Source organism: Prosopis cineraria, unplaced genomic scaffold (genome assembly GCF_029017545.1).
Source record: "Prosopis cineraria cultivar Desert tree isolate PC_DT_omini unplaced genomic scaffold, ASM2901754v1 PC9, whole genome shotgun sequence".
Lineage (NCBI taxonomy): Eukaryota > Viridiplantae > Streptophyta > Magnoliopsida > Fabales > Fabaceae > Prosopis > Prosopis cineraria.
The window spans coordinates 24,835,391-24,848,215 of record NW_026555340.1 but is presented as its reverse complement, the minus strand read 5'-3'; the positions used below and the strand labels follow the sequence as shown (position 1 = coordinate 24,848,215).

The 12,825-nt window shown below is 35.0% G+C and overlaps 1 pseudogene; it reads left to right on the top strand.

Annotated features, from left to right (window-relative positions):
- Nucleotides 1–1,250: 1,250 nt before the first annotated feature.
- Nucleotides 1,251–4,410, top strand: LOC129321103 (probable alpha,alpha-trehalose-phosphate synthase [UDP-forming] 11; annotated as a pseudogene).
- The last annotated feature ends 8,415 nt before the right edge of the window (nt 4,411–12,825 follow it).

Here is a 12,825-nt window from a genome sequence, read left to right as displayed (position 1 = left end):
CAACAAAGGAGCAACGTGCAAGGAGATGAAGAGGAGAGTGTGGAAATAGGGAGGATGATGAGGTGGCAACAAAGGAATGGTCCAACGATGCCAGGTCAGCAGTCAAAGAGGTCAGTGACGGGGGCTGAGACGACTCCCGCACGCCACGTTCCCTCCAGGAGAGTTCCACGTGGACATATCTAGAACTCACAGCATACCAATTGCCAACATCACGCGCCCACATATTATTCATCGCAGGTTAGCAGCAACAAACCCCCATTAAAAAAAAAAAAATTGAAGGAAAAAGAAAAGAAAACCCGCGGAGATATTCGAGGAGAAAAGTTAGAGAGAGAGAAGAAAAGGTCTCAGTAGGAAACCTGCGCCATCTGTGTGAACACCTATCCACCTCCTGACCGAGTATTCCTGTTACTGTGTTACCTCATTCCACACGTGTCTCTCTCTTTCCCCACTCACGGAACTTAAATTATTATTATCATTATTTGTTTTATTTTATTAATAGATAGATCATAAACTCTTTATTAAAATAAAAAAATATAAATTTTAATCCTATCTTTTATTATTAATTCTTGTATTTTTTTATATATTTAAATATTTATATTTATATTTTTTATTTAAGAGACTTTGAAGGGATTTATAATAATAAAAAATAAAAGTATTGGGATTTAAAATATTAAAAAATATAAGAATTAAAAGTAAAATATTTATAAAATATAAAGATTTAAAATTGTATTTTCTCCCGAAATAAAAAAGTCATGTAGATGTTTGAATAAGCAGTGGGGTTGAGTTTTCTTAATAATTTATTGATTTATCAAAAAGAGAGAGGTGAAAGTAAATTTGCGGGAAGAACAGTATTTGTTTGAAGTTCAAACTTCGGAGTCAGCATTTAATTTTTTTCCCAATTAGAATCACGTTAAAATCTTGAATCATTACGAAGAAAAATCCGTCCAGGCGTAAATATCACGTGATTTTTTGAAATTCCCTTTTATTTTCTCAGTTTCAAGTTACAATCCCTGCCCTCTCCATTCACCGGCTATAACCGGTAAATAAGAAAACACATTACAACTTCAACTGAAGCCTGAAGGATAGGCGGGGAGAGGATTTATTATATTAAAAAAAGATCGTTCTTTCAATCAATCTGGACCGTCCATTTAGTTCACCACGTACCTCATATATAAAATCCCCGGTCGGTCTATTCTTCGTTCTTATCCGCTGTCTAGCAGTAATTACTACCATTTAGTTTCTTTTAAAGACGCAGCTCGATGCTATGGAATGTGCATTATCATTGTATTGGATTTCTCTCGCTCGAAGATTCGTCTTTCTCTGCAACACGCTCCTATAATTTCCTCCCTGGCTCCGACCTGGAAAAGTCCAATCCTTTCTCTTTCTTCATCGACCCCAGTTAGTTCCTTTCTTGAGAAAAAAGGTTGCATTTTTCATTTCGGATAATGCTCTCGAGATCTTGCTTAGACTTGTTGAATTTGATCTCCATCGATGATTACCGGACTCTGAGCGGGATACCGAACGACATGACGCTCCCGGGAGTGGTGCCCGAATTCCAAGTCCGCGATGATGCCGATTCCGGTGCGGGTTCCGACGGCATCGTCTCCTCTGTTCCGCAAGAACGCAGAATCATCGTCGCCAATCAGTTGCCGATAAAATCGTTTCTTGATAGCGAGACCAGAAAATGGAGTTTCGAATTGGACAGTGATAATCTCTATCTGCAGCTCAAAGACGGGTTTCCCTCCGACGTCGAAGTTCTCTATGTGGGTTCTTTGAAAGCCGACATCGATCCGTCGGAACAAGACGAAGTGTCCCAAATATTACTCGAAAAGTTCCGATGCGTGCCAACGTTTTTGCCTCTCGAGATTCAGAATAAGTTCTACCATGGATTCTGCAAGCATTACCTCTGGCCTCTGTTTCACTACATGTTACCGATGTCGCCGAGTCACGGTGCCCGTTTTGAACTAGCGCAGTGGAAAGCCTACGTTTACGCCAACAAGGTTTTCGCCGATAAGGTAATGGAGGTGATAAACCCGGAGGAGGATTACGTTTGGATTCACGATTATCATCTCATGATCTTGCCTACCTTATTGAGAAGACGGTTTCACAGGGTCAAACTCGGGTTTTTCCTTCATAGCCCATTTCCGTCTTCTGAAATCTATAGAACAATTCCAGTTCGTGATGATATCCTTCGGGCTCTGTTAAATTGCGATTTAGTCGGTTTCCACACGTTTGATTACGCGAGACATTTCTTGTCCTGTTGCAGTAGAATGTTGGGGTTGGATTATGAGTCCAAGAGGGGTTACATTGGGCTAGATTATTACGGTCGAACAGTAACTATCAAGATCTTGCCGGTGGGGATTCACATGGGTCAGCTCCAATCGCTGTTGTCGATGTCTCATACCGGTGACAGGATTGAAGAATTGAAGAAACAATACGATGGGAAGGTCGTTATTTTGGGTGTGGATGATATGGATTTGTTCAAAGGCTTGAGCTTGAAGTTACTGGCAATGGGACAACTCTTGGAAGTGCACGAAGAATTAAGGGGTAAAGTAGTTTTAGTCCAGATTCTGAACCCAGCAAGAAGCAGAGGGAAAGATATTCAAGATGTTCAAAACGAAACAAATTCTATCGCGAATGAGATCAACGAGAAATACGGCGAACCTGGGTACCAGCCAGTTGTGTTCATTAACGGCCCTGTTTCGACGCAGGAGAAAGCCTCCTACTACGCCATTTCTGAATGCTGCGTTGTGAATGCTGTGAGAGATGGTATGAATTTAGTGCCTTATAAGTACACTGTTTGTAGACAGGGGATCGATGCAAATGATTCGACGAGTCCTAAACGAAGCGTCATCATAGTGTCTGAATTCATCGGTTGTTCTCCGTCGCTGAGCGGAGCAATCAGAGTGAACCCGTGGAACATCGAAGACGTCGCAGAGGCAATGAACTCGGCGATTACGATGTCAGAGGCAGAGAAACAGTTGCGTCACGAGAAGCATTACAAGTACATAAGCTCACATGATGTAGCCTATTGGGCTAGGAGTTTCGATCAGGACTTAGAGAGGGCTTGTAGAGAGCATTACCGTAAGAGGTGTTGGGGGTGTTGGTTTTGGCTTGGGGTTTAGAATCGTAGCTCTCGATCCTACATTCAGGAAGCTTTCAGCGGAAAGCATCATGTCTGCTTATAGAAACACACACAGCAGGTTGATCCTTTTAGACTACGATGGTACTATGATGCCCGGGGTATCTGTTGACAAAACCCCAAGCGAAGAAGTTATTTCTGTGTTGAATCGCTTATGCAGTGACCCTAGAAACGCGGTGTTCATTGTCAGTGGCAGAGACAAGAATTGCCTCAGCAAGTGGTTCTCTCCGTGCGAGAAGCTGGGCCTCTCAGCAGAACATGGCTTCTTTACCAGGTACTTGAAACATATACACATTACACTATCCTTTAACGTGCGTTCATTTCTCAATGATTCTAAATTTTTATTCACTTATTTATCATGGTCAATCAGGTGGAGTTGTGATAGCCCGTGGGAGACATGTGGATTAGGAATGGATTTCGAATGGAAAAAAGCTGTAGAACCGGTGATGGCTCATTATACAGAAGCAACAGACGGTTCTTTCATTGAACCAAAGGAGAGTGCTTTGGTTTGGCACCACCAAGAAGCCGACCCTCATTTCGGATCCTGCCAAGCAAAAGAGCTTCTTGATCACCTCGAGAGCGTGCTTGCCAATGAACCAGTAGTTGTCAAAAGAGGACAGCACATCGTTGAAGTGAAACCTCAGGTATGAAAAAAAGAACATACAAGTATTGTGCATATGTTGGAGACAACATAAGAACATACAAAAAGGGGATTTAGCAGTGTTGAGTTCTATGTCTTAATGTGTTGATCTTTTCTGGGATTTTCAGGGTGTGAGCAAAGGCATAGTAGTGGAAAATCTAATCTCAACGATGCTGAGTAAGGGAAAGGCGCCAGATTTTCTTTTGTGCATAGGAGACGATAGGTCAGATGAAGATATGTTTGAGAGCGTTGCTCGTTCAACCTCTGATCCAAGCCTACCAAGCATAGCACATGTCTATGCCTGCACTGTGGGTCAGAAGCCAAGTATGGCAAAATGTTATCTGGACGACACTGTTGAAGTCATCAAGTTACTTCAAGGACTAGCCACTGCATCATCATCATCGCCCACAAAGTCCCTACAATCTCAGGAACTGCAAGTATCTTGATACATGAGACTTGCATAGTGCCAAAATAATATCTTGTACAGATGATACTTACTCTTGTAGGTTGATTTACAGAGAGTTTCATACTTAGAAAGCTGATTCATGTTCTTTTTAACGTAACTCGTCTAGATATTTCTTCTGTATTTCCAATTACAGTAAAAATTTTGCATTGACTTGATCGTTAACTGATATAATCTCTCACCCAAAAGCAGTTTCATATCTTTAAGTTGCTTGGAAGCTCCGTTATATATCATCATCCTTGGATACTCTTAACCCAATAAGTCAGGAACAGTTGTCCAGGTAAACAAAGTACAAACTTTGATTAATCCACCACGCAAAACGCTTGGTGTTTGTATTGCGGGGTTTCAATTTGTGTACCAAAATGTCACGTAAAGTTTCAAACATACAAGGACAAGGCCATTTCTGATGTGCTGGCACTTGGCAGCAAGAGGGAAGACCCTGTGAAGTGGTTGCTGAGTCTTCTGGGTCTACGAATCATCACCCTGGACCATTCCTCTGCTCTGGGTTGGCCTAGTCCAGCATTAAAATGTTGTGGCTTTATCATCCTCTCTTTTCACCTTTTTGTGTTCATTTATTTCGAAGGCTATGCCCATAGTTCATCCCAGAAGTACAATTGGCAACAAGACAAATGGACAACGTACGTACAAAAGGATACGACTGGCTTACAAGAGGACAAGTGCCAGCAAGCCAACTCGATGGATGTTTCAATTTTTCAAACATGTAATAAAATTTCAACCATTGTATTTAAGTTAATAAATAAAGACTTTCGGATACATTGAGCGAACTTATCCATGACAATTTAGTCTTATCAAACTTTGCTTCCATAAATATATGTCATATCTATCATGTGGAGCTGAACAGATTGCTTCTTTGTGATCTCCAAAATGGGGGAAAAATCAATGCTTTAGACCTAAATCCATGTTTAAAAATTTAAAACATGTTCTTTTTATGTTAAAAACTACTAAAATCAAGATTTTGTAGAGGCAAATAAAGTAGAAGCATGTTTAATTTTACGTTGAAAATTTTATCAAAACATAGTTTTGGCGGAAGCAAATAACCAGTAACCTATTTTCATTAAATCATGATTTCAGTGTTTTTCAATGTGAAACTAAACACGTACTAATTCATCTAACTTTTAACTAATTCTACTAAATTGCAATTAGTACTTAATTTGTTTTCATATACCATTCCTATCAAGTGGGGTTTGAAATGACTTTGTGATGAAACACAAATGTGTGTGTGTGTGTGTGTGTTTTTTTTTTTTTTTGGAAATTCTTACCGGTTTGTACCAACAAGCATTTACGACCCCATAAGTTAGAAGATGTTAGATAGAAAGGAGGACAAAGAGAGGAATGGATCATATTATGTTGGGGAAGATGCAGCACAGCTGTGGGAAAAGCAGGTGTCGCTCACAAAGACCCCCCCCCCCCGGGGCCACGCACACGCACATTTAACAATCAATTGTTCATTTTTAATTCACAATAAAAATAGTATTGATGGTCCTCAACGTGCTGCTCTGGAAAAAGAAATGGGGCAGGTTTATTGGAAGTAACGGTCTTTGAGAACAAGGAATGAGAATGTTTAAATGTTGTTGTTCAGGTCAGGTGATAAAAGTCAATTAAGCATGGTTTCATTTCCCATCTGTGGTTTTCAATCCCTTTCGCACAGAAGATCAGAAAAAGTGTTACTCCCTCGTCTCATTTTTATATGTCGCTTACTTTGCCAAAACGAAGGAGCGTAGTTAGATTGTTGATATTATCTAAAAAAGAAATAAATTTCTCAACTTATCTTCAATAAATACGTAATCTTAAAACAGTTTTTCTATCATGTGCTAATTTTTTACTTTTTACTTTTAAAAAATTGTAAAAGGGTAGAATTGAAAGAAATTCATTAATAATCCACTTTTTAATACAAAATAATGTATAAAACGAATCATGAATTCTTTCTAGAAGGGACTTGTATACGAGATTGGAGGGAGTATTTAAGATTAATCACAACCGTTTCGAATCCACCAGGCTAAGAGAGCTTTGAGCATTTGGTATGATAAATTATAATACCATGTAAACAATGGATATGGATTCTTTTCTACTATTTTTTATGTATCGTCTCACGAAAAATACTTTATAAAAATTATAAAATAAAAATTAAAACGAAGACTCGTTGATTTTGATGATAATTGAGCTTGGAGACATGCTTGGGCATGATCAGCCTCTGGTATTAAATTTACCTAAACGTTGTTTGTGGGGAAAAAAAAAGTTTAAACATTACAACAGGGGCATTTTTGGGAAAAGATCAATCTTATAAATAATTAAGAGGAATGGCTAACTTTCTTAAACTGTATAAAATGATTATTTTCGCTTATATATGAAACTGAGGGAGTATGTTTGACAAATTCTATTTAATCTAGGTCTCATTCATTTATGCGAAATTTGAGATAACTAAATATTTATGACTTGTAAACGATAGGATTTCATACCATATTTATAAATATGTTGACATTAATGATATTGAATACATTCAAGATGTTGGACTTTATGTTCTGGTTTTAATCTATAAAATATAATTCTGTCCAAATTAATTAGTAAAATTCATTTTCACGAAATAAAAGAGTTTGCCCTATCCAACAGAAAATGATAAACCATTTTACAATGAAGTCGTAAAAAAGTGTCTGATGACAAAAATTGTGATGGCACTTCTGGTATATGGAAACGTATTTAAAGAAAGGAAAAATATTTTTCTGTGTTTGTTAGATGGCAAATTGGCTTTGTTGAAAAAACATATTCTCCGTGTTTTTTTTTTTTAACCGGCAATTGAAAAAACACCCTGATGCTTATGGAAAAGAACTTTCTTATCCTCATTGTTTATCAAACTGGGCCTACAAGTTATGGGTCAATGAGGAATTGGAGAAATTTTTGGATAAATTCAGTACACTATATTATTTTTAATTGCATAAAATTTTTATGTTATTATTTTTAATAATTTTATTTTTATAACAGAATGCCTATTTAATTTCTTGTTTCTTTTCTTTTTACAATCATTAACCAATTTATATTTAATATCATATGAATGTCATATTTTTATTAGAAAGATCATGAATGATGAAGTGTACTCTATCTCAGAATTTCTATGAGAAATTGTGAAGAAACAATGCATTCGATCCAGCGAAATTAAAAGGCACAAACTCATTTCTAGAAGGGGAGGCAAATTATAAAACAGAAATCGAATCCCAAAATCACCCTAATTGAGATTCCTTTATTCATGCATGAATTGGGCCTTCTATCTTTGTTTTGGGTTTGGGCTTGTGATGGTGCTGTCGTTTTTCTTTGGATGTGTCGTTTTTTAATGGGTTTGGGTTTCTTTTTTAGGGCTGGTATTGTTTGGCTCGCTTTTTCGTTTGATTGTGGGCCTCTTGTGGCTTACATAATAAATTATTTCTTGCTTCAGTAGGAATATGTGTCAGTAAGATTAAATATATTTTTTTTTATCAAAAAGAAGATTAAATATATTTATTAAAAATTTATCAAAAAATATATTTAAAAATATTTTAATCAAGGAAAGGGTAGATGCAGTAATAAATTAACTTGATGAGATGGATGGCTGCCGTATTTATCTCAATTCACGGTACGAATTGGTTGACAGAGAAGTCAAGTTGCGTGGGATGCATAACTGTAATAATTTATGAATGTGAATTGAGTTATTTTTGTTTTCAAGTAGAAAATACTAATAATATATATTTGCATCAAGCTTTTGTCCTCAACACAGCTTCGTAGAAATGCTACATTATCAAGTTGCAGCTTTCTTTTGTTTCCGTGTAGGAATTTCCTGCTTAGCTTTTCAATGTCTTCACAGATCTCTTGAGGAAGTAAAATAGAGTGCATGTGATGTTTTGGAATGGATGAATAAGGAAGATACTGAATCCCATTACTTTTTCTTCCCTATAGATCCCTCTTGCAATGGAGTGAAGACATAGAACAATTAAATATGCATTCCCAATGAATATTTAAATATTCATTGTCAATTTATAATAAGATTGTTGGCTATCCCCAAAAAGAAAATCATACTCCATCCAGTTTATAATACAATATCTTTTAAAATTATTAAACTCAAATTACAAAATACAATGAATACATAAATTTATGAATCAAATTATCAAATTTGACCATTTAAAATAGTAGAAGTGAAGAGGGATAAATGGGAAAAAAATTATAATTATCGTTTTGAATTTTTAAAAATACTTTGTAGCATAAAAAATTGGGAAAATTCTCAAAAAGATTTGACTACAAATTTATTAGCCTATAAGGACTTGGAATTCGAAGAAGGACTTTGATCTTGGGGCGTCAATAGATGAAATGAGCAAAAGACTTAAATGCCTTTAACCAAATCCCATCCCTCTCTCAACTGTCTTGCACCCATGCAATTTCTGGCTTCGCTCAGCTGTAGCTTTGCAATTCTGACAAAGACAGTGGCAGCCACAAAGGGAAAAATTGAGGTCTTGGTTTTGAACCCTAGGTTCAACCATGCGATGCTAATTTCTGGTTCAAATTTGATAAAGTTTTATAATGTGTAAAGTGACTAAGTCTGTGTTGTTACTTGACTATTAGTTGTTAGTTTGATTTTTCATTTCATTCCCTTTTTAAATTGTTTGGAGCGTGTTTTAAAGATTCATTTTGTGTCATATTATTTACGTCTAACAGCAAGAAGGTTTTGGTATTTTAATTGTCTTACTCAATTGGCAGTTGGGCCGTCGGGGACATGCTGGTGATACGGCAAGTACACTGTTAGAGCTTCTGGACCCAGAGAAAATGATAAATTTCTACATCACTATCTTAATGTTCTGGTTGATCTATCAAAGGTTTAGTATGTGATGATTTGGAGCGTGAGTATTGAGGTTATAGAAGATTCAACATTTGCGCGTGGTTTTACTTGTCTATTTATTGATATTTAAAAGGGATTCAGGTATTACTGATGATGAGAATTTGGGCATATTGCAAATGTTTTGACCATAATGACTCATGCATTCAAAAACTCACTGCGAGTTCTCTTTGTTCGTACTGCAAATGTAGTGGAAATGATACCTAACCTTTGGTAGATAGAATGGAGGTGGCTGCAATTGCCAGATACATTACTAATGAGAAAAAGCACATTGCAAGAGATTATTTGGAGAAGACTGCATGTGAAGCATGTGGAATGAAACCTAAACAAGAGATTACTTACACAGAGGAAAGCAATTTTCCTAATCTGAAGTTTTAACTTTATTTGTTTTTTTTTTTAAATATCTTCTTATTCATGCAATCCTTTATATGGTAATTTGAGTGATAAAGTTGAGTGGAATCCTGTGCTACGGTTTTTGTGAAGTGATTCATGCTACAGTGCATAAGAGTGATAATTCTAAAATTTAGATTGATGCAGTATTTTTTATAGAAATAGCTTGTACAAAAAAAAAAATCAATTTTGAACTTAATAGTATATGTTTTACAAGATTTTTGTTTTTTTTTGGCAATTAATGGACTAAATTAGAGAGTTAGGGGTAATGGTAATAAAGGATATGCATGTTAACTTAGGTAACATTAGATTGGTTTTGTTTTGAATCTTATTGCAAAATTCTCCTCCCTGGCATGTATGCACATTCATGTGATGGTTCTCATTCATGTATGTTGTGGGTTGTGACAAGTTTGCTTAACATTGTTGTAACTTTGATGGAAAAGAGAGAAAGGGAGCTTTAAGGCTATCTAACTTCACCAATAAGTTACGCGGTTGAAAAATAAGATGTAATACGTTGCATGAATGAATTGTACATAAAAAATTATCTCTAAAATATAATAGCTTGTATTAAATGGCAACTTATATTTTATTTTGATGTTTTGAGAGTTAAGATTCATAAATTGTAATTGCTACAAAATTCAAATGAGATATAAAAGCTTGTATCAATTTAGTATTAATAAACTTATTTATCAATTTATAGCTTGTATCTCTCTTCAATATTTTTCCATGCTTAATCTTCTAAGGACATGTATTTTTCAAAATATCCATAAGTTTTTTCATAAAAATGAGGAAAGGAAATTTTCAAACTAGCCATTTATTTTTAAAATATTTATAAGTGTTCTCATAAAAAATAAGTAAATTTTCATATTTAATTGCTACAAAATCCAAATGAGATGTAAAAACTTGTATCAATTTAGTATTAATAAACTTATTTATCAATTTATAGCTTGTATCTCTCTTCAATATTTTTTCATGTTTAATCTTCTAAGGACATGTATTTTTCAAAATATCAATAAATCTTTTCATAAAAAATGAGAAAATTTTCAAACAAACCATTTATATTTCTAAATTATTCATAGTGTTTCATAAAAAAATAAGAAAATTTTCATAATAATCATTTGCATTTTAAGAATATCAATAGGCATTTTCATAAAAATGAGTAAATTTTTAAAATAATCATTTGTATGTTTAGAATATCCTTTGATGTCTTTATGAAAAAAAGGAAACTATTTAAAATATGCATTTGCAATATTAAAATAACAACATATAGTGTCCATCTAAGTTAGAAATTTTTAGAATATCAAAAAATGTTATTTGAATGAATGGAAGATTTCTTGCATATAATTGAAGTTTAAATGCATATAGTAAAAGAATCAATGCATATGACTGAAGGCCCTTACTTCTAGTATTTCAGAATGCTTCTAAGTTAAAAAATTTTAGAATATCAAAGTTGTTATTTGAATTAATGAAAGTTTTTTTTTTGACATATAATTGAAGTTCAAATGCAATATAATGAAAGAATCATGGCATGATTAAAGACTCTTGCTTTTAGTATTTTGGAATTCTTCTAAGTTAAGAATTTTCAAAATATTAGAAGTTGTTATTGATGAATGAATGAATTTTTTCGTATATAATTGAAGTTCAAATGCATATATAGTAAGAAGAATGTTGTATTGATGAAGACCTTACTTCTAGTACTTTAGGATGTTTCTAAGTTAAGAATTTTCATAATATTAAAAATTATTATTTAAATAAATGAAAGTTTTCTTATATATAATTGAAGTTCAAAAACATATAGTGAAATAATTGCTATATATGACTAAAAATCAATATTTTTAGTTATTTTAGAATGCTCATAAGTTAAAAATTTCATATATATCAAAAACTATTATTTAAATAAATAAAGTTTTTTTATATATAATTAAAATTTAAATGCATATAAGAATGAATCACTGCATTTGACTCAAGATCCTTGCTTCACGTATTTCAAATTGACATATTGACATTAAAGGACTTATATTAAATATTGATATGAAATTATTGATAATAATAGACTTGTGATATATTGATAATGAAGGATCATGTGAAATATTAACAGCAAAATATCTTATTTAACTTTTTTTTTAAATCGGTTATGAGCATTTTTGCCATTTAGCCTTCAGCAATTATTGCCAAACCTCAATGCTAATCTCTCCTGCTTCATTTTCAATAATTAATTTGATGGTGAAGTCTTTTATAATAATTTTCCTCAAAAAATTTTCTAAGAAGATCCATACGAAGGAGAAGATTGATTTTTCCCCCCTTCCCGGGGGGGTGGGGCTTCATAGGTGATCGAGGTAGTCCCGAGAACCACGTGTGGACGTTAATGCTGGTAACTGATGCCAGCGAGGGTCTCTCAAAACATTCACAATCATCATCGATCTTAATTTTTTAAATCTTAATTCCTTCGCTTCCCTTGATGTTGTGCGTTACTTGTGCGAGTTTGTGTCTCGTTGTGTAGCGGGTAACGCTGGAATGAAGTCAACCATTGTATAGACTCTCTCCGTCCTGTGCCGCTTGGTCCTTTCCCTCTCTTCAGGCCGCCCAAGTGAACCACTCCAACGCCACTGGACCTGCATAATTCACACTCGAATCTGCATCTCCTGCCACCTCCTTAACTTCTGATTTACTCTCACTCCGATTCTGCGAGCTTCAGCTTCAGCTTTCAGCTTCCCACAGTCCGACACGCGGAGATTCAACAACGGAGCGAAGATTGTCCATGTTAGGGTTTTAGAGGATCCAATTTCAACATTCTCCCTCGCATGGAATTCGAGAAAGGGAAATTGAGGTATCCCTGCTTGAACTAGTGTTGGAACTGTTTTCGGAGGATATCCACCGATTCTCTGGGTTGTTGCTTCGTTTATTCTTGAATTCGGGAGGGGACAAGGGTCGTGTTGGGATCCCAGGGGATTCAAATTTCTTTCTACGTAGCTGAAGTCAATGAAATTTTGAGATCATTGATTCAGTGGCTGTTATTATATTTGAATGATAATAAAAGAGTGAGCAATGCTGTCATTACTATGATTTTGACTTAGTTGAGCTGTGGCATCGTATGGAAAGGCACAGCTTTCTTAAGGTTTTGTTTCTAAATTACCTTTAAGCAGGTAGTCATTTGAAATTTAAAGCTCGATGCTTCCTCAATCAACTCCACGATGAATCTAACAAAGTTCGTCAATTATTTGATGATGATGATGATGATCAATGTCGGCATTTATTATTCTCGGTATTTGTGAACATTTTGATGCTGGACGTGTCCCGTGTTTTTAAAATTTAATTTA